Raw genomic sequence first — 24305 nt, forward strand, 5'->3', positions numbered from 1 at the left:
TTTTTTATTTGGGGTACAGTGGAATGCACTATGTCAATACTACTCCTGCAGCATTTTGGAAGGTCTGCAGCTTTTCTTGCATTTCTAAATGGATTGCTTCTCTCTAGAAAATGTTTGCAAACAAAACAGCTGTAATGCAGTGTCAGTGTCATACTACAGTTCCTGAAGATGCTGAGTGGTTCCAGATCATTACCGTCTCCTCAATGCCATCACTTGAACCAAGCAGCAATGACAACTTTCTTCTTCCTTACATACAGATTTCATAGTCTTACTCCCACAGTATCACCACTGTTACTAAGGTAACTATAACTGTTGCTAAGGTGTGGCAGAAGAATGCTCCATGATGCATGACATGAGATATGGGATCCATAGTCAATGTCATTAGGGTATGAAACATCATTAGAGAATTCTAACAGAACCATCACCTTCTTTACAAAGACTTTATGATAAGTGAACAAGTTGCTTCTTAGAGAGTGTCTTGGATGATATTGTCTTGCTGCCTGTGAAACATGTCATATCTGCACCCATTTGTGTTCCTCTGACCATACTCCTCTTTCTTCCATTGTTAAATCTTCTTAGTCTCTGCCTACTGTTAACTCTTTTTATGGATATTCCAGTTCTTCTGACTTTCATTTTTGCCTAGTCATGTATACATACATAATAGTATTTTCTCATTCCTTCTGACAGAGCACTGTAGAGTAGGATGACCTACTTTTGAAAATAATGTAAATATTGTGCATTATACTCTGCTTGTTTACTGTAAAGTGCATATGCAGTCACCTCAAATGTAAATTATTCCAACTTCTAATTTTTTTGTTTTTTAGCCATGAGAGCTTTCCAGCAGGCATTGTTTGCGCTCACATCAGGGCACTACCTGAATATGAATAATGTCTGCTCACCCAGCCAATATCTTTCACATAGAGGTAGCACCCCAACTTCTAGCCAGGGTCATGGAACTAACATTGCAATTCTTGGCAGAGGTTGTGCTCATGGTCTGGGGAGGTGATGGTGAACTGAATCCTGTACCATGCACTGCTCACATCTGTTCGGGATGCCACAGCTTAGTGTAGACACAAGTGCTTTGATTGTGTTCCTGCAGACCCCCACATGGTAAAACCTATCTTGCCCCTCTGACCTCACACACACATGTATATAAACATTACTACTGAATAACTTACATCTATTGCTACTGGCCCTGACAGTGGATACTTTTTATTATCCTGATTTATCACTCACTCATTCACTCTCTCTCACTCACTTACTCTCACTTCTTCAGTGTCAGGTTTGCCCTCCTGTAACCTGTCTCCCAGGTGATAACTGTGCCCTGCCCTTTGCACACATCTCTGTGAATTAATGTTGCCTATGCCTGATGCACATAGTGAATAACTAATGTTTGCTTACTCAGATGCTTGTTTTCATCAAATGTATTGTTATTATTTTTTCCCTGCACAAGTTAAAATGATTGTTATACAGATATTGATCCTCACTGTATTTGTACTAGTATTCTTAATAATTTGTAATAAGTGCTTGCTCAGTAACTACTGCAAATAATGTCAAGATTGCCCTGGTCACTATTGGGGTGTCTACATTATGCAACGTTAATGTGAGGTGCAAAGCATTGGGCAGATTACTAATTATGTTGCATACATCACTCCGGAGTTACTGCTGACACTCCTGCACAATTGAACCATGTTTTATTCTACTGACATACAATACTTTCATATGAGGGTAATCATTTATATCTCTTCTTTAGAGGTTCATAACTTACCTTTGTTAATGCTGATGCTGCTACAAGTTGTGTCTTCTGAGATTTACTCTGTCTGATGCGCACAGAAAACAGCTATCACATGGGTATATAAAGGTTGCTAACTTTGCATGCATTATTTTTATTGTTTGTATATGCATAGGTTCTTAGTTTTTCACTTCAATATTAAGTGCATGCTGTTTGCTCTGCCTCTTATCCAGGACCATAGCATGCTATGCATGCTATGGTCCTGGACAACAGATATAGCATATTGTTCATGCCATGGCCCTGAATAACAGACATAGCATATTGTGCATGCTATGGCCCTGAATAACAGACATAGCATATTGTGCATGCTATGGGCCTGAATAACAGACATAGCATATTGCCCATGCTATGGCCCTGGATAACAGACATAGCATATTGTGCATGCTATGGGCCTGGATAACAGACATAGCATATTGTGTATGCTATAGCCCTTGATAACAGACATATCATATTGTGCATGCTATGGGCCTGGATAACAGACATAGCATATTGTGTATGCTATAGCCCTTGATAACAGACATAGCATATTGTGCATGCTATGGCCCTTGATAACAGACATAGCATATTGTGCATGCTATGGCCCTGAGTAACAGACATAGCATATTGTGCATGCTATGGCCCTGTATAACAGACATAGCATATTGTGCATGCTTACATCTGCCGCAATCACCTAAGGTAGCTGATTCTTCCTCAGACTCCTCATCTGTGTCTCCTTGCCCTGTTGGCCTAGCATGGAATGCTGGGAACTGTGGACCTTGCCCTTGTCCTTTTTGCAGCTGTTTCCCGATTATTATTTTGTACAATATGACATAAACTGTGAGTATTTTGGCCAAGGTAACTGGGTCATACTGCAGGGCATCACTAGATGTGTCTAGAAATTGGAACCTTGATTTGAAACAGACACATCCGTACTCAGTAATTTTCCTAGTATGACCATGCATCCTTGCACAGTGGGGTTATTTGAGTTTCTCATGGGTGTCATGAGCCAAGCTTCCAGTGCATAACATTAATCCCCCACTAGATACTCTACTGGAAAGTCACCCATGGCAAATCTAAGGTGTACCATATATGTGAATAATGAAAACTGTCAGGGTTACCTGTACACACATGACTGATGATACCTTGGACATTACAGACCACCTGACAGTTAATAGAGTGATATCCTTACCTGTTGTTTTTTTCTTTAATTTTGATGTGTGTGCAGTCTATGACCTCAGAAATCCAGGGAAGTGTGCTATGGCATAGAAATGTTGCATGGTTGTAGCTCCCTCCTTTTGGGTACATGGACACTGACTATGATCCCTTACATATTATAGCATCATAGTTAGAAATTGCAGTACTATTCTTGAGCCTGAGGCCTGTCACCACTAATATGTCCCCTATGTGTTGCTTAAAAGTGCCTGTATGTGCAATGATACACATACCTTGATTTCCACTGGAATGGGTTCACCATGATTTCTCTGCGGCCTCAGATCAGGGCAGCAGAGGTTGCGTACTTCCACTACGGTATCCCTGTCCACCCTGTAGTGTTCCACAATTTCTGTATCATGAAGTCCATGATAAGTGAAATATAGTCTTAACATTGTTCTTCTAGGCTGATGTCTGGAAGCAGCAGAATTAGCACCATGTATTAAAATCTGTTAAACAAACATATTAATGACAGCAACGGCAAGCCTTAACATTTTCTTGTAAGTGTACCTGTGGTTGTATTCCAAAGAGCATTAGAATTGAGGCCAAAAGGAACATGTTATGTAATCATGAATTTTATACATTCCTGAATCACTCTGCCATTTTGAATTGCTTCATTAGCATGCATTTCACCTACTTATGCTTTCATTAGCATATTGTGCCACTTACCCTTGTTTTGAATCCTGGCGCAACATGCGGAGCTGCTTAATGAACACTAATTATTGCTCTCACTGCCATGCAAAGTGCACACGCTCTTAGTACAAAGCATCATACCTGTCACGTGTGTCTCACTATGAACATTTCTTATTTTTAGGCTTAAAAAGTCCTTATTCCTCACTGTTCCATGTTGAAAGGGTCTGCACACATTCATTAAGAATGCTTTTTAACTAATATTCATTGTAATAATACAGAACCATATTAATTCATCAAGAGAACATTTCATAAGTATAAATTGACACATTATAACCGTCTTGTGACTTTCCAAGCTGAAGTTGTTAGTTGGCTGTTAGTAAGTGTTCCACATTTTGCCCAATTGTTACACATTATGAGAAGTAGTGTTCCACATTTTGCCCAATTGTTACACATTATGAGAAGTAGTGTTCCACATTTTGCCCAATTGTTATACATTATGAGAAGTAGTGTTCCACATTTTGCCCAATTGTTACACATTATGAGAAGTAGTGTTCCACATTTTGCCCAATTGTTATACATTATGAGAAGTAGTGTTCCACATTTTGCCCAATTGTTATACATTATGAGAAGTAGTGTTCCACATTTTGGAGATGAAAGGTTGAGAGCTATGTGAAGGGTATGCATTCATGAATCCAGGCCTGGATCTTTCATGACTTGAAAATGAGACACGCATCTCCTAATAGCAACCTGTAAACTACTGAATATAAGGAAAGTCATGCTAATCTATTGTGATAGTTGAAGGATTTAAGACTTTTTATTTTCTTGTTTAGTAATCTTTGAGTGTTATACTTAGATTTATACATACCAAATGGAGCATTGTGTTCAATGATGGTTCTAATAAGGGAAGAGTACAGTGGTAGGATGACTTCTTTGGATCCTGAAGATATTTCCTCAGAAATTAACTGGACCAGACAGAAGGATTTCCTGACAGTGTTGGAAATATGATGAATGAATGCTATCCACATTAGTACCTAGGTCTGCTATGACTGTATTTGCCTGAACAGAGCACCATTTATACCATATGAGGTGGGAGTAACCTTTCCAGCAAATGCTACTGTACTACACTTTTTTCATTTTATTTGCGACTGTTTTTGGTACAACATGTTTGTGCATACCCCAACCCTTCCTGGAGTTGTTTTGTATCAGGGCAGAACTAGCTAACAGTGCCCAGTTTACAGTCATCAGCAAATTTGTTTAACCACACTTCTGACTGTTTTACTTGGATGTCTGAAAAATGAATGCCAAGCAGGAGAGGACCAAACACTAATCCCTCTGGCACCCCATTAGTTATAAATTTACATTCAGTGAGGGAACCAGCAACTTTCACAACTTGGGTTCTGTTGGCTAGCCAATTTGCAATTCAATGGATGCTGTAGGAGTTTACACCAAGCTTGTCTAGTTCTTCAATAATACCAGCATGGGGATAGTGCCAAAAAGCCTTGTCCAGGTCAAGATAAGCAGTGAACACAGAATGACCACTGAAAGAAACTTAGTAGGTTCAGAAGACAGGACATATCCTTTACAAAACCACACTGACTCAGATCTAGATCAGTTAAGTTGCCTATGTCTGCATAAGTGAGTTCTACTGTGATATGTTCCATGGTTTTACATGTAAGGCTGGTGTGGCTGATGGGTTTATAATTACCTGGGTCTGTGGTGGGACCAGACTTCTGTAAGGGAGTCACACTGGCGGTTCTCCAGGCATCAGTTAAAAACACTGTAGAAAGGAGGAAGTTGAGCAGTTTCAATAGAGGCTCTGATAGTGCACACTTGGCACTGATAAGAATGAAGCCTGTTATGCTGTCTGGTCATGGGAAAATATTTTTAGGCTTTGGAACAGACTAATAGGATCATAGGATCCTAGGAGATTACTAGGCTATCGACCTGGAGGTCATTTCAAGCCTAACCATTTCATCCCAACATAATACCATAGATACTTTAGTCAATACCCAGGACTGCATTTATTAATGATTGCCATGTCCAGGAGAGTTATGGGTACTATTCCTGGTAAGAATTTATGGTGCTCAATTCACTCATCCAGTTTCCTTTTGAACAGTGTCATAGAGGTGCTCCACTTCTCATGAAATGGCAGCCTATTCCAAAGACACTGCAGTCACTGGGAGACAAATCTATCCCTCCAGCATGTCCATTTCAAGTTGTAGACCGTATTTGGGTCCTTGGAATGGGTAGCTCTAGTCCCTTTTGATTTACGGATGTGCAGCAAATTAATTAGGTTTGGGTCAGAGATTGCTCTGTAAGTCAGGCGTAAGTATTCCCTAAGAAGTCTATATGATACTGAGTATATTGACAGGGACTTTAGTCAGTTTGTGTAAGGCATAGGCTGGAGTTCCTTGATTGCATTAGTGAGAAACCTCTGAGGTCTCTCCAATTGCTCCAGGTGCTTTGTGTGTTACATACTGAAAGGAGCGTTATACTGAATTATGGACCTGATTAGTGACGAGTGTAACCTCCTTTGCTCTAGAAGCGATGTCTTTGCTAATCAAGTGTGCTATGCAAAAAGCCTTCTTACTAGAATAGACAGATGATGGTCAAAGTTAAGGTCGCAGTCTACTTGTGTTCCCACATCTCTTACAACTTCATAGGTACATAGGATATTGTTGTTAATTTGATAGTGTGAAGTGACATTGTTTTTATCGAAGGGATACTTGATGCATTTCTTTGCATTCAGTTTGAGACCATGACTAAGACATCAGTCATTGATCTGAGGAAGACCCTCCTGGAGTATACTGACAACATCTGGGGATTTAGTAATTGCACTCTGTTTGCAATTGTCCAAAAACTTGGTCAGTCATACCCCTTAGTTTTTGCTTGAACTTTTGAGAAGTATATACCAAACAGTAGGGGGCCCAGCACTGACCCTTGTGGCACCCCAGGGTGACAGGTCTGCTGACTGATGTGGAGTTACCCACTCTAATAGTGTGTGATCAGTTTGTGAGCCAGCTGGCAATCCATCTTACAACAGAGGGGTTTACTTTCAGTTTGCTAAGTTTATTGATAATGCTGAGTGTGGAATTATATCAATGGCCTTTGCTAAGTTGAGGTATACTGTGTGCACAGATTTGCCCTCGTCAATGGTTCTGGTCACATTTTTGAGGAAATGCAGCAGGATTAACAGGCAGGATCTGCACTTGATGAAGCCGAATTGGGTTGGATCCAGGGTTTTGAGGTCACCTATGTCTTTATTTATGAGGTCCATGATGATACGTTTCATGGTTTACAGATGATGCTGGTTAGACTTATGTGTCTATAATTCCCCTGGGTCTGTTACTAAGCCACATTTGTGTAGGAAAATAACTGTTGCTGTTCTTCATTCTGCAGGAATAAAGCCAGTGGTTAGGCAGTCACTGAATAGGGTACTAAATGGTGATGCTAGTTCATGCTTTAGTTTGTTTAGAAGACAGCCCGGGATGCCATCTGGTCTCATAAAGGCTGTGTTTTTTGCCTTAGACAATGCTTTAATGACCTGCTCTTCAGAAATATAGGGGGGTAGGGAGTTGGGAGCAAGGTTTCTGATAAGTATGGACCCAAAAGAGACTTGTTCCAAGATGACTACAAGGAAATCTAAATTTTGAGGGATAGTTGGGACAACAATATGGGTAAAAGGGCTAAGGTTATCACTAAGACTATCTGCAGATATATTAGCTATATCCTTGGGATCAGAATGGGTAATATTATAATGTATGAGTTCAGTGAACTGTTGGACATTATTCCCTAACTTTCTGATATAACTTGAAGAAAGATTTGTAGTTTCCTGTGTATCTGTAGCAACCTTAAGTTCACATTTGGCTTTAAGGTTTCTTATGATGTTTTTAAGTTCCTTGCTGGCATGTTTCAATGTAATATTGAGGTAGACAGATGGGGATGTTTTGCATTTTTTTATTGATATCCTTATTTTATTTTTGTTAGTCTCCATTTGAATACAGGGAAAGTCCAACTGGACACATGTCCCTTTTCAGTGGTGAACTGGGGACAAAAGCTCCACATAGTACATACTGTTTAACAATATTCAATAAGAATTGACAACACATTGAGATACAAATACTAGATAATGAAGTTTAAACAATCAGCAGCCTATATGTTAACTAAATAATCAGTTATAATACAAGAACATGGGATAGCAAAACATAGCTAATATAACATGAAATCTTAATTTCTATAAAGAATCAGAAAATTAAAATAAAGTGCAGGTAGGAATATCATAGAACAATGAGAGACATTTACAACATTATGCAATTTCTGTGTAGGACTTACATGGTTATTTTTAGGTTAACTGTTCTTGTTTGTCATCAGAACTAACTAACCTGTAGCAAGCGTGGTGTTAGTATCCATGAAGCAGAATTATTAGTATTTTGCAAGAGAGATCATTTAGTCAGGAGCAGAGCAAGGGCACAGCCAATTGGACAAGTGAGTTTTTAGTATTTTTTTAAATTGAGACAGGGCTGAGGTAGATATGATGTCATGTGGTAATCTATTCCAGATGTTGTCTATGTAATTTGAGAAATGGGATTCTTCAGCTAGGTTTTTGGTTGTAATGGTCTTATTCCTGCCCATCGGTCACTGCTGCAATATGCTGAGTGTGTGCTTGCCACTTGCGCAGGTATTTTTCTGTCAGGTTTCCCCCTTCTACAGCTCCATTTAGACTGAGGAACATACCTCCCCAAAGAAGAAATCTAGGGATATTCTGAAAAATAACCCCCTCTGTCTGTGTGTATGTGCAATACTCTTTGTTAAAGCTTATTGTTAAGGTGTTTTGTATTGTTAACCCACAGCATGCAAACTAGCAGCTCTGCAGCAGTCCCTTTTTCCAACTCTCTCCCCTCCAGCTATTTCACTCCCTGCAATAAGTAAATTCTACATTTTACTTTTCTCAAGAACACCACTACGTGGCAATATATTTCCCACTCATTATACTGGGTAATTTTCAATACTTTTTCCCTGCTCCCTGCAGCTGTAAGGCCTGTTGTCCTTTCCCATTATTTTTTGCACAATTTTCTCACCTGTTCAATTCTCCTTGAATTAGACCAAACCATAACTCATAAGTAACATACCTCTGAGCTTATCAGTACCTTTGAGTGCTTGAGAGTGCCTGTATTAGTGATTGTTTTTGTTGGTCTCTTCTGGTCCATCCTCCTTCTCAGCTCTGCCTGCTCTGTTCCCCTACACAGCCCCCAATTCCCACCTGCCCCCAGTGCCCCTACACTTATAACCCCCAAACCACACCCCATCTAGCATTCTGCCTATCTGAGCAATCTCCACCCACCTCCTCATCCATCAACCCTTCCTGTCTCCTCTACCCAGTACCCTCCCCTTACCTATTCTTACCTTCCTCCATTCTTACTACCAAGGACCACACACCACTGTCCTTCTTCTAATTTCTTCTCCCCTTACACATCCTCACTGCATACTATAACCTTACACTACCATGCAAGTCAAACCTACACATACTCTGCCATTAATGTGTCTACCTTTCCTCCTCTACTGCCTACTCGATCTTACCAGACTACCTGACTTTTCTTACTCCCCTGTCTATCATACAACTTCAGTACAGGCCTTAAAAGAATCTCACCCCTCAACGTATATCTCCCCTCACCTCTATTACTATAATGACTCTCTTCTCGTTACTAGAAATATTCTTCCTGATATCTGTAATACAGTTCCAATCCCTCGCAATCCATACCTCTCCAGCTACCCTGCTTCCAACTCCAATGAATCTAAAGACCTTGCCTCTCTCCTATTCCAACTAATCTCTATCCTCCTCTCTGATGACATACATCTTAATCCTGGACCCTTAGACAACCATGCTTGTAACCCTAACTTGTCTTCCTCACCCTATCACCATAAATCTCTCCTTTTTGGTACTATTACCACCCAAAGTTTATGCAAAAAACTTCCTACCCTTCATGCCTGGCTATCACATTACCACCCTGACATTCTCTTTATCACTGAAACATGGCTAAAACCCCATATAAAAGATTCCAAAATTACCCCTCCCAACTACAAGATCATAAGAAATGACAGAATTCTAAAGAAAGGTGGTGGAGTAGCCCTTTACCAAGTCTATACACCAATTTGCAACAGCTGAACTAACCTTGGCCCTCCTGAAAATTAATAGCCATAAAAATATATGTATAGCTGCTCTTTATATTCCATCAGGAAATAACATACCCATTCTTGAAAATATCCTCTCTTGGTTCTCATCCAACATAAGCAATGAATCAATACTCCTAGGTGATGTTAGTATAAACTGGACTTCTATTCAATCACCTACATCACTTCAGAATATAAACCTACACAACTACACCCAAATAATTACCTCTCCTACCAGATTTAATAAAGATAACTCCAGTAGTATTCTGACCTGGATGTTAGTTTCTCACCCCAACTCCATTTCTGACAATGGCACCCTACCCTACTCATTCAGTGATCATCTCCCTGCCTTTGCTCGTCGCTCACCATCCTCCCTCCATCTTCACCACAACCAGATCACAACTCATACCCTAAAAAACCTCAATCCTCTAGCTTTCTCTGACTCACTAAAACATATGAACTGGAACCCTGTAAAAACCTTCTCGCTTGATGATGCTGTTACATACTTCAATATTGCATTCAATAACCTATTAGATAGCTTTGCTCCCCCCAGAACTAAAAGAATCAAAACCAAATCCACCCATTGGCTAACTAAATCAACTACTACACTCATGCATCTCCGAGATAAATCTTGGAAGCATTACCATAAATCTAAAATACCTAACACCCTTACTGAATATAAGCAACTCTGTAATAAAGTGAAAAAACAAATTGCTTTACACCGAAAGTCCTACTACTCCAAGCTTCAAAACAATCATAGCTCCAACCCCCAAAAATTTTGGAATGGTATATCTGCTCTCCTCTCTCCTGGCAAAAAAGACAACCCCTGTCCTGACCCTACCTCTCCAGATCATATCTTAGTTACCCAATTCAACTCTTTCTTTATTGATACAATAGCCAACTCACCACATCATTCTCCAATAACACTTCTACTCCACCCTCATTCCACACCCTCAACTCTAGTCCCACTGACATCAACACTACTCATCTCCCCCCCTTTTACCATACAACCCATCTCTCTGCATGCCGTAAAAAAAGTCCTACTAAAACTAAAACCATGGTCTAATGCCCCAGACAACCTTCCATCTAACTTTCTCAAGCTAGCTGCCGATGGCATAGCCCTTCCCATCACCATACTTATCAACTGTTCAATCCAAGAATCCTATGTACCCCTCCTCTGGAAGAAAGCATTCATCATTCCCCTCCACAAAGGAGGCAACAATGCCGAAATTTCCAACTTCCGTCCTATAGCCATCCTGTCCCCTATCTCAAAAGTCCTTGAAAAATACATACACTTGCAACTGCTTCCCTACCTCCTGGACAATCAACTTCTTGCTCCAACTCAACATGGATTTAGACTTGGACATAGTACTACCACTGCCCTTCTATCCTTCCTTGACATCATCAACCATACCCGAGACTCTGGCAACATTGTATCTGGCATTCTCCAAGACTTATCAAAGGCCTTTGGTACTGTTTCCCACAACCTTCTCTTGTCCATACTCTCTCTTCTCAATATCTCCCCCTCCTCTATTAACTGTTTTTCCAGTTACCTTTCTAATAGACAGTAAGCCGTCAAGTGGAACAATAGTACCTCTTCCTTCCTTCACACACCAACAGGAGTTTCACATGGCTCATTACTGGGTCCTTTACTTTTTAACATCTTCATTAATAATTTTCATCAATGCATCCCTAATGCCAAACTTACCCAATACGCGGATGATTCCACCATAACTTGCTATGCTCTATCTCTCCCCAAACTCATGCAACTAACACAAGATGCCTTCTCTCGTACCAAGTCTTGGATGTGGAAAAATCACCTTGTTCTCAATGCATCCATAACCAAAATCATGATTTTTACCCCATCTAAAAACACCTCTATCGATAAAAATTCTTTCTCCATAGTAAGTCAAAATAAGATTCCCATTGAAATAGGCTCCCATACAAAATGTCTAGGTGTTATCATTGATGAACATTTAAAGTTTGAAATTCATATACAAGCTAGTATTAAGAAAACACACCAAAAGCTCGGAATGCTGTATCGTCACAGCCGTTATCTCACTCCCTCTTCCAAACATATACTGTCTATTTCCTACCTCATCCCCTCTCTGTTGTATGGAGCCCCTCTCCTTACCAACCTTCAATCCTCCCTAAAGACAAAACTGTCATCCTGCTACAATAAAATCTCTACGTTTGCTACTGGGACCAAATCATCCTCCCACCACTGTGATGCACTCCACTCCTTGAACTGGCTGAAACTCCCCCACTGTCTCTCTAACATTCAACTGTTAACTGCTCACAAACTCATTTTCAAACTCTCTAACTGCTCTTCCCTCTCCTTCATGCTCACCTTGCATCATCATGACAGACTATGCAGGTCCAGTAACCAGAACCTTCTCGAAGTGTACAAACCCTTACATGCACCTGGGCAATTTCTCCTTTCTCCCTTGCTCGACCATGGAATTCACCCCCCCACATTCAAATCACCCAAAACCACTCCGCCGTCAAGACCATGCTCCATTCCCATCTGTCTTCTTACTGGGAATGCTCATGCTTTCACCCCACCTGACTCCCTCTATATCATTTCTGCTCCTCAAACCTTTTTTTCCTCTTCTTTCTCATAACTCAGCCCAGTGACACCCTTCATTTAATTTCCACTCCCTCTCCCTTTTTCCTTTCTCATAACTCACCCTAGTGACTCCCTTCATTTCATTTCCACTCCCTCTCCCTTTTTCCTTTCTCATAACTCACCCTAGTGACTCCCTTCATTTCATTGCCACTCCCTTTTCCTTTTTCCTTTCTCATGACTCACCCTAGTGACTTCCTTCATTTCATTTCCACTCCCTCTCCCTTTTTTCCTTTCTCATAACTCACCCTAGTGACTCCCTTAATTTCATTTCCACTCCCTCTCCCTTTTTTCCTTTCTCATAACTCACCTTAGTGACTCCCTTCATTTCATTTCCACTCCCTCTCCCTTTGTTCCTTTCTCATAATTCACCCTAGTGACTCCCTTAATTTCATTTCCACTCCCCCTCCCTTTTTTTCTTTCTCATAACTCAGCCTAGTGACTCCATTCATTTCATTTCCACTCCCTCTCCCTTTTTCCTTTCTCATAACTCACCCTAGTGACTCCCTTCGTTTCATTCCCACTCCCTCTCCCTTTGTTCCTTTCTCATACCTCACCCTACTGACTCCCTTCATTTAATTTCCACTCCCTCTCCCTTTCCTCCTTTCTCATAGCTCACCCTAGTGACTCCCTTCATTTCATTTCCACTCCCTCTTCCTTTTTTCCTTTCTCATAACTCACCCTAGTGACTCCCTTCATTTCATTTTCACTCCCTCTCCCTTTTTTCCTTTCTCATAACTCAGCCTAGTGACTCCCTTCATTTCATTTCCACTCCCTCTCCCTTTTCTCCTTTCTCATAACTCACCCTAGTGACTCCCTTCATTTCATTCCCACTCCCCCTCCCTTTTTTCCTTTCTCATAATTCACCCTAGTGACTCCCTTAATTTCATTTCCACTCCCTCTCCCGTTTTTCCTTTCTCATAACTCAGCCTATTCACCTTTCCCTGTTCTACTCTTTTTGCTCTAATTCTTCCTACGTCTCACCTCAGGAAACTGAGTGCATAAGTCCCTGCCCTCCAAATTATACTTATGTACTACAAAATATTTATGTTTTAATTTCATTCAATGCTTCTTTACAACACCTTGTTCAAATGTTATTATTCTGTCTTCTATTTTACTGTGTTTTTAGTAGTTTTGAAAATTGCATTGTACTTAACTTTGTTGATATTATGTTTGCAATAATTGTATATGGAACTTTTTTCCAAGGGCCTCCATTGGAAATGGGCTCATTTTGGCCCAATGGAATTTCTTGGTTAACAAACTGCAAATAAATAAAAAATAAATAATGAGGTGTTTGTTGGTCGAGCATAAAGTTCTGGCAGGGTAATATGGTTGAAATAATTTTTGCAGGGCAGGTGTTTTCTCGGGTTGATAGAAGGTTTTATGGCTGTAGTTAACTGGTTAAAGAGAAAGAGTTGGGGGACTTCCAGGCAGTTGAGTTCTTTGAGGGGTATACCGTGGCATGATCTAAATGGTGAGTCTGCAACATATCTGGCAATTTTTTGTAACAGGATTCAAGTTTTACTAACTCAGATTTTCATAGATTTGTGAGGATGGGAGATGTAAACTGTACAGTTTATTAATGCAGGGGTTCTACCACAGAGAGTTATTCCTGAATTTACAGTTAAATATAGACCAGATGGATACTGACTTTTCTATGAAACTGTTAAGTTGCTGGTCAGTCACGAAACAAAGGTGAACAGCAATCTCTGTTGGGTCCATTTTCAAGGGATTGCTGGGAACTTTGCATAGTTCTACTACAAGCTGAAGTAGGTTTGCCTTAGAAAAGTCACTAAAGATTGTTTCATTTGGTGGATGGATTGCACCACCAGATCTGACATAAAGGATGACTACTTTGTGGTCAGTCTTAACCTGGGATGAGGAGATGCATGGTAGGATGCAGGCGGGGGCAAGGTTGGTAAGACCTAGGTCAAAGATATTAGAGCCTCTAGCGGGTAATTTTACAAGTTGTTCTAGTGAATTAGTATTAATGAAGTCTAGGAAATGTTGTGTGTAACTTTTTTAGAGGACTAAGTGTGCCAGTCAATGTCTGGGTAACTGAAGTCCCCTAGAACAAAGGCATTTGGTTTGATATTTAATGCCTGAATGGTGTTGAGGTAATTTCAGTTATCTTTGGGTAACATTTACAGGGATCTGTACCTATCAATGAAGTGATAGATGGATTAAGGATGATTTGGATCGCCATGAGCTCTGAATTTGCGTTGTGTTGAAAGCTGATGTGACGTAATGGTATTTCAAACAAATATAGATACTCCCCCCTCCTCAGTTTCTTGAGGGTCTGATAGCATGTTAGACATGATAGAGACTTAACCCTAGACAGAGGGAGGGCTGTCATTGCTTTGAAACCATGTTTAAGCAACTCTACAAATATGAATGAGTTCTAGTTGCAGGATGGCTTTAAGTTCTGGCATCTTTCTATTTCTCCCAGCATTGAATAGTACTAACTTGATGTCATTTAACTTTTAATTAGAATTTTCTATGCAAAAATGTCCAGTAGGGTGACTCTGCCTAAAAAGAACAATATGGAGGCAGCAAAGACATTAGCAAGTATACAGAAGCCCAGGTATAACAGGTATAAGCCATCCTTTGTGAAACAGGAAGTGTTATCCACCATATCATCCTTGGCAAACAAGTACTGGATCCTCTTAGAACTACTTAGCTGATTATTAAAGCCAGGCCCTTGTCTTTGTATCTAGGCATCATTGTTGGTGAGGGCAATATCCTACTCAAGACCAGTGTCTCTCCTGACTCTAATACATGCACAGTGAGTTTCATCAAGTCTCTTTGCATGACCCTGTGTGTACAGAAGCTCAGGCTATTCACTCCCACATGGGCCACCACTAGGTTGTGGTCATATTTTTCTGGCTTAAGAGACTTTAGAACCCTTGTAGCATCACAAATGCCGGCATCAGGCAAGCAGAATACTGTCACTTTGTTCTTTATCAGTCTAGTAAGTATGGACCTTATATGCCTAATTATAGAGTCATCAATGACTAAAACATTTCCCTATGTGAAAGCAGACTTAGGGGGCTTTATGGGCTTAGGTCTGCTTTCCTGATAACTACAGTGTACGTTCTGTGTATTTTCCTGATTTGCACTAATGTGAGTGGAGAAGGAGTAAGTGTTATATTTTCGGATGGAGGCTGAGATATTTTACAGATAGTTCTAGGAGGATTTGGTATTTTTTTCTTTGTAGCTTCATCATATAGCATGGGTAGTATGCTGTGACTGATGAGTTGCTGCAGAAGAATGATGCTTATCGATAGTGCATGGATGCAAAATGATCGCATTATTATTTCTTAAATATTTACATCTGTTGTACTATCAACTGCTAGAAGTAGTAAACAATCAGTAGGCATAAGACAGTTGCTACACTGTCTTAGAATATCTAATACAATCAAACTGGCAACAAATAGGGGAAAAGCAGACTGCTGAGCCATGATGGCAGAGAGTGGAAAACTGCAACTTGGCTAGTACTAATGGGATGGAAGAAGCAAGTATAGTAGACCCTGAAGAGTGATGAATGAAGTTTAAGCAGATACTTTGATGTTAAGTTAGTATCTAATCTAGCAGTACTTATTGAAAAGACAGAATCTGGTTTGTTGAGAATGATGAATAGTGGGGATATATCTATTGACTGTTATCGGGCTACTACTAGTGCCAGTGTCACCACAGCTTCAGGGCATACCACTCACCCATACAGAATTCCTTGGAATTTCATGGTTTTGAGACTAAAATAATGAGGTGCCACAAATTCATGAGTGGTCCCTTCAAATCATGATTTTTTTTCTTTATTTAAAATTTTTTCAATAATGCTTACATCATTGTGTATCACCAGTGTATCCTACAACATCATCAATGTGCAGGGGCATGCCTAATGATGTCAGTATCATGTACCATACCTGACCCCTGACTGCCTATAAGAGACCTTAAAAAAGTGTTTTATGGCTGCAGGCTTGCTCATGATTTTTGGCAGCTAATGAAAGAGGACGTCTCATCATTGAAATGAATCCAACAATATCATAGGTTCATAGGTTCATAGGTTTATACTAGGCTATCTGCCCTAAGGCATTTATAAGCCTAGCCCAAAGTTATGTGGCTTACACCACCCCTTATGTTAGAAATAATGTGCCCATTAGTTTGTTGTGCCTCTGTCCAGCAGTGACACAGAGATGATTCCCGGGGTAAACCTACGATCTCCCATCCACCGGTCAAGATTTCTCTTGAACAGAGCCAGCGAGGTGCTCTGCCTCAAATGGACCGGGATTTTATTCCACAGCATGGGGAGTCTCTGGGTGATAAATCTATCCCTCCAGCACATCCTATTTATATCTGTGCTAAGGTTTAAGTCACTTGCTCTAGTGGTTCTGGTGGATTTGGATTTTTTGAGGTGGAGCATGTCCATTAATTCCGGGTTGGTCATGGCCTTGTATGTCAGGCACAGGTCACCTCTGAGCAGATGGTATGCAACTGAATAGAGTTGGAGTTTCTTCAAGTCTGGCAGTATATGACAGGTTTTGGAGTCCCTTTATCCTTTTGGTGAGGAACTTTTGGGGTCTCTCCAATTGCTGCAGGTGTCGGGTGAGATACATCCCGAATGGGGCATTGTACTCGATCATTGGTCTGATAAGTGATGAGTACAGGGGAACAATGACCTCACTTGATCTGGATGTGAATCCCTTCATGATCAGATGGGCAATGTAGAAGGTCTTTCGAACCACTTTAGCAACGTGAGTGTCAAACGAGAGGCCACTGTCAACCTGGGTACCCAGGTCCCTGATAACCTCTTCTGTGCTTACTGGGTTGCCACCTATATGGTAGCTTGGGGTTACCTTGTTTTTCCCGAAGGGTATGACTATACACTTTTTTGCGTTTAAGTTCTGGCACCAGCTATCAGTTTCCGTGAGACCCCTCTGAAGGATGTCTGTGTCCGATTTACTATCCACTATGGCACCCAGTTTGCAGTCATCCGCAAACTTTGTCAGCCATAGTCCTCCTATGTTTGCCTGTACTTCTGAGAAGTAGATGCTGAACAATAGGGGGCCAAGGACTGAGCCCTGTGGGACACCACTTGTAACCAGCTTGGAGTCTGACATGGCTCCAGCAACTCTAACCCTGTGGGTTCTGTCCTTTAGCCAGTTTGCAACCCATCTTGTGACATATGAGTTTACATTTAAGCTGGTAAGTTTCTCTATGATACCCGAGTGGGATATTGTGTCGAAAGCTTTTGCAAGGTCAAGGTAGGCTGTATGGACTGCCTTTCCCTCATCAATGGCCTTGGTAACTGTTTCAAAGAAGTCAACCAAGTTCAAAAGGCAAGATCTGCCCTTGACAAAGCCAAACTGAGTTGGGTCAAAGGTCTGCAAGTTCCCTATGTCCTTGTTTATGAGTTCCATTATGATCCTCTCCATAGCTTTGCAGACCAGGCTTGTTAAGCTTATGGGGTGGTAATTTCCAGGGTCCATAAAGGCACCGCCTTTGTGGAGTGGGACCACAGTTGCCGTACGCCACTCCTTGGGCACATATCCTGTGGTAAGGCTAAGATTAAACAGCTGCCTTATGTGCGGGTTTAGTTCTTCATTGAGCTCATGACTCATCATGAGTCAATTCAATGCTGATTTGTATGAGTGAAGAGCCAAGACTGGATATCAGCAGCAGTACCACTATTTTCAATGATTGTTTGTTCATTTACTGGCTCCCTCGGTAAAAAATGTATTGTCTGCCATGTAGATGTCGACATTTGACACTTTTCTAATACAAATGTTATGAAGCATAGATGACCCATTTAACACGTTGAAGAACATATACACTCTCCTGTGGGAGCACAGAATAATCGATCTTGCAGAAAAGATTTTAAAATAATGGAGTAAGTGATGGCTAGAACCCTTACTGAATGGTGTTAACCTCTAACCCAAATTTAGATGTTTTCCTTATAAGTTAGATAAAGCGGATATATATCCACTTGGATTCAATACCCTATTAATATGCTTGGCAGAACATGGCTTGTTTAAGAATGTATTTTATTTCCATGAGGAATGTTACTGACAGGTACAAGGTACTGCTATGGCGGCTTCTTTTGCCCTCATTTATGCAGACTTATTTATGGGTTTTTTAGAAGAGCAACTGATTTATGACACCAATCACAATATCTTTACTGGTGAGATGGATATATGGAGGTGATATTTAGATGATTGTTGGATGGTATGGCAGACTGATAGAACCTTTTTATTGGAATTTGTTCAATATCTTAATGACAATAAATGGGGGACCGAGTTCACACAATCACAAAGCATGCTACAGCTATGTCAAGAATCTCACTGACAACACTCAGATCTGCTCTTAGCTACAGCACAATGGCACTAAATATGCAGAACCAACCAATATTGCCAACATCCTGGCAGATAGGTTCAGTGCTAACTTTACCCCCCAATCACCATCCAAAGAGCCCATCTTAATACCAGAAGAATGCAAATTCCCTGTAATCACAGATGAACAAGTAAAGACCGCACTCTCCAAAACCAAGAACACAGCATCCGTGGGACCAGACAACATTCCAGGATGCGTACTGCACAAACTACAGAACGAACTGGCACCCCACTTAAATACCATGTTCAATCATAGCCTCACCTCAGGCTATGTACCTACTGAATGGCACACAGTGACAGTTATCCCACTCCACAAAAGGGGTGCCACCACAGACCTCAGAAACTACTGCCCCATTAGCCTGACAAACCCGGTCTGCAAAACCATGGAACTTATCATCTTGGAGTTTATAAACAAAGACATAGGTAACCTCCAAACCCTGGATCCCACTCAGTTTGGGTTTGTAAAAGGTAGATCATGTCTACTAAACCTGATTGACTTCTTTGAAGCAGTCACTAGAGCCGTAGACAAGGGCAAGGTAGTGCACACAGTCTATCTTGACATCGCCAAGACTTTCAATTCCATCCCCCACTCTGGAATTATAGATAAACTCACTAAACTGGGCATAAATCCCTATGTCACAAGATGGGTGGCTAACTGGCTCACTGACAGAACCCACACAGTAAAAGTAACCAACTCCAAGTCTGACTTCAACCAGTGATGAGTGGAGTACCACAGGGTTCGGTCCTGGGTCCTCTCCTGTTCAGCACCTACTTCTCTGAAGTGCAGGCCAACAAAGAAGGTCTTTGGCCAACATAGTTCACAAATGAATGCAAACTGAGAGCCATGATACAATCAGCTAATGATTTAAACATTCTACAAAAGGGCCTCACAGAGACAGATGCTTGATGTCAAAGCCATGGCCTCAAGCTCAATGCCAAGAAGTGCATTCTCATCCCCCTTTGGGAAAAACTTGGTATCCATGAAATACCACATAGGTGGTAGCTCACTAAACACTAAAAGTGTGATAAGAGACCTCAGGACACAGGTAGACAGTAGTCTCTTCTTTGATAACCACATCACCACAGTAGTCAAGAAATCCTTCTACATGGCACATCTCATCAGAAAAGGGTTCTCCTCTAGAAAAAAGGAGGTAATTGTTCCTCTCTACTCATCTCTCATCAGACCCATTATAGAGTACAATTCCCTGTTTGGCATGTATCTCACAAGACACTTACGACAACTGGAAAGGCCACAGAAATACCTCACTAAGAGGATTACCAGCCTCAAACAGATGCCATATGCAGACCGTCTCAAAAAACTCTAACTCTTCTCCATCGCATATCTCCTACTCAGAGGTGATCTCTGCCTAACATACAAAGCTATGTCAAACCCAGACCTGTTGGAAATGCTACACTTAAAGAAATCTCAATCTCTCCGAACCACACACTCCAGGGACCTAAACCTTGTCACCACAATAAACAGAACATGCTGGAGGGATAGATTCCTGTCCCAGAGACTTCCCATACTCTTGAACAAACTACCCATTCATGTCAACAAAGCTCCTCATTGGCCCTCTTTAAGAAAAACCTTGACGACTGGATGGGAAATAGAAAATTCACTCTGCGGATAACTTCTGTGACACTGCTTGACAGGGGCACAGGAAAATAATTTTCTTGGGTGGCAAAAGCCGGTGAACCTTTGTGGCTAGGCTTATATAGGCCCCAAGGCCAATAGCCTAGTACCTACTTATGAACCTATGAACAAATCAGTTTCCTGGATGTAACTATTACCAGGAATTTGGATGATACCCTTAATAGTTGGGTCTTTCGAAAATATCCAGAATATAATAGCTTACTACTTGCTACCAGCCTCCATCCATGTCATATCATCAACAACATACCAAGATCGCAGTTCCTATGACTCAGGCACATTTACTCTACTCCAGATAGCTATGGATTTTATCAACAAGACCTTATTCATAGATTTCGAGATAGGGGTTATGGTTATGATAATATCATAACTGGGCCTCTCAACAAAACAGGCTGGACTTGTTAGAATATAGAGACAGATGAGACAGATCTAACCAAAGTACATCTATTATTAGATTCATCATTACACTTCGACGTAATATCAATGTTATCAGAGACATTGTCAATCGACATTGGAACATATTATTAGAGAATGAGGTATTGTCTGGACTCCTTATGCCCAGATGCTTATTTTCCTATCGTAGGGGTCGGACTCTTGCGTCTTATTTCAGTCATTATAAATGTTGGAGGGGTTCTGGTTCACATAGTCATCAACTGACTCTTACTGGTGATAGATTGATTGGTTCTATGCCTTGTGGGCATTGCTCTTTTTGCAAGTTTATGTTTAAATCCAAACAGTTCTCAAGCAAAAATACCAGCATGGCATATCAGATTAATTTTTTTGCCAATTGTAGCATGGATTGGTTGGTCTACTTAATGACCTGTTCATGGTCTGCTTTCTACATAAGTCAGACCTCACATCCACTACGTATACTAATGTTTGAGCATATGAGTGACATTAGGAATAAAAAAGTTTACAGTGCCCGATTTAGACTTACAGTTAAACATAGTGCTGACAGATTTAACTTTATGGTAATTGACAAAATTCAGGGTGAAAGGGCTAATAAATTAGGCTGGCATTCTCTACTTAACAAAAAAGAAAAAAGTTGGATCATTAAGTTAGGTGGATTGTTTTCTCCAGGTCTTAATGACCACTTACGATTAACTAATGCGAATGGGTGTTTTCAATTTGTTGATTTTATATATATTTTATATATATATATATATATATATATATATATATATATATATATATACATATATATATATGTTCTTTATCTTTTATTTGTTTTATTGTCACTGAGGAAGGCAGTTATTGCCGATACCGGTCTGATTTTGCCACATTGAATAAAACATTATTTCCACTCAGTTTGGTGCTGGCTTCTTTAATTCATTGTAGCCTTCCCCAGGTAAATGCCCTGGATAGCAACCAGGTCAATCAGGAAAGCTTCACACACACACAGACATACACACACACACAAACACGTGTGCGCACACACACACACACACACACACACAAATGCACATACACTGTCCTATCAGCAATAAGAGAGAGTCGGTAATCAAAGACCAAATGTTCCTTCTCCTACTACAAGTAAAACAAAAACACCAATCCTAAACTGGCTGCTGAGAAACAGTTATCATGTTTTCCCGTGATCACTAGTCTCTAGAAAACCTAGGGAATATTGGCTGTCTGCTCCTTCTCTCAACAGGAGCAAAACAGAAACATTATTCCCAAGATGATTTCTGAAAAGTAAACTCAAGGCTCTCTAGTGATTGATAGACATGTCCTAGATGTTGCAGATTTAAAAAGTAAGATGGAGAAAGAGGGTTGATGTTCTAAGAATTGCAGTATGTACTAAGCAGTTATGAAGGCATGAAAGAGGATAACTTCAGCTTTAGCAGTCTATGGTAAGAGCCTCTAATTCTAAAGAGCAAGACGGATAGGATGGCAAGTGGGCACTTAATATTGTGGCTCTGTGGGAACATAGTGGGAAGGCAGACATATTGAAATGGTTTGAGAGTAGGGGAGTGACTTCACAAAATGATAATATTGCACTTACTGACAAAACCCAATGAAAGAGGAAGGGGAAATAATTATGTCCTCCAATGAACATAAGAACTGGACAACTAGACAGACCATGAGTTTAATGCCAGAGAGCAGCAGAGTGGGAATGTGGTGGAAAATCTCATTTCTGTTAATCAACAGACACAGTGTTGGTTTCCTTCCTATTTTAAATATGCAATGGAAAAAAATGCAATTAAAACACAGTAAAATAAAATACAGCGCAATATACAAACTTCAAGAAAGCAGCACAAGGAAAAACAAACTAAGCTTTCCTCACAGCAGTCAACAGTAGAGTCTTAGTTAGCATTTCCAGTAAAGCCCTGAAGTGTTTTCTCTTTACTCTTAAATAAAAGGTTTAGTTCCTTATTCCTTGCTCAGTTCAAAGGAGATTAACCTTAAGTTATCTGTTGTAATTTCTGTGACTGAAGCTCAAGAGCTTTTGTTTCTTTCCATAGACATTGGTGGCCTGCATTGATGTTGTATAAAGTTCTACAGTGTAAACCCTTCCATTCAGAGAGTTATCTTTTTCCCACCCACACACCACAGGCAAATACAAAATTCACAGTACTGACCTTTCAAGATGACTTGCACAAGCTTCTTGATATGATGGCATATTGCATGTTTTGGTTGATGCACTCAGTAATATGCAAATCATACGCACCCACTCACACACGGGTCTATACTATAACATCGAAATCTACAAAGATCGAATGTTATAGTATCGAACCCTAAACACCGAAATCCGCAAACATAGAACAGTCAGAATAGTAATTTTTTTTCCCAGGGAAATAAATCGCTATTCCGAGAAACATACACATGACACAAACACACATAAAAAACAGGAATCCACACACATACACTTAAAATCCTACACCTAAACCTAAACTAAACATTACATACACTACTAGCTATCTACTTACCTTAACCCAACCCTAACCCTAAGGTCCGTCACTATCGCACACTCACCTCACCCGTGCCCTAACCCTAACTCACCTAACCCGCCCCTAACCCTAACCTACACACAATTGCACACTTACCTGAACCTGAACTGTAATGTTCCAACATATCGAATGCTGAAAACAGCAAAGCCACAGCAACGGCCCACCAAATTCTTTCCCTGGGAAAGAATTCGGTGTCCTGCACCTTCGCTGTTTTCAGCGTTTGACAAAACTGGTTTGATATTATAACATTCGAACTTTATATTCATTGTTATAATATAGACCCCTCACACACACCAACAAACATAACAAAAGGCAGTAGTGTAGCAACTTCTGTTTAAATTTAAACACTGTACAAGACCCCAGACAACAGTCACCTTATTAAAAACTGGATAATCTTTGATTTGCCTTCAGGTATGCATGAACTATATTAACACTCAGAACAATTAAAAATGCATTAGATGTTAGTCTACTCATAGTAACCCCTCTTTAAGCCTGACATGATAGCAGACAAAAACTCAAGGTAAAAATCTCAAGCAGAGTAATAACATTGGTGTACATTTAAATTGCAATGTAAACATGCAGTATAATTGCATACGGTAAAGGGTATTTGGAGGCACCTCAAAAATACATGACCAGCAAGTGATAACATTTTTCCCACATATTTACCTTTCAGGAACAGATGCTGCACTTACAGTTCCTTACAATGCTGAGAACTGTTTGGTTTGTTACTGCTTAGCTATCACCTGTAGCTCATTCAGGCCTGTGGCAGATGTGGGAGCATATCTCACACAATTTTGTATATTTTAGTAGAGCAATCATGCAAACGAGGTACAGTCTAATGAATGTGACTGAATCATACATCTTCTCAGTGTGGCAATGACTAATGCTTGAGAAACTCAAAGTACAAAAGCAT

Source organism: Protopterus annectens, chromosome 5.part0 (assembly GCF_019279795.1).
Source record: "Protopterus annectens isolate FY-2018-M chromosome 5.part0, PAN1.0, whole genome shotgun sequence".
In the NCBI taxonomy this organism is placed as follows: Eukaryota; Metazoa; Chordata; order Ceratodontiformes; family Protopteridae; genus Protopterus; species Protopterus annectens.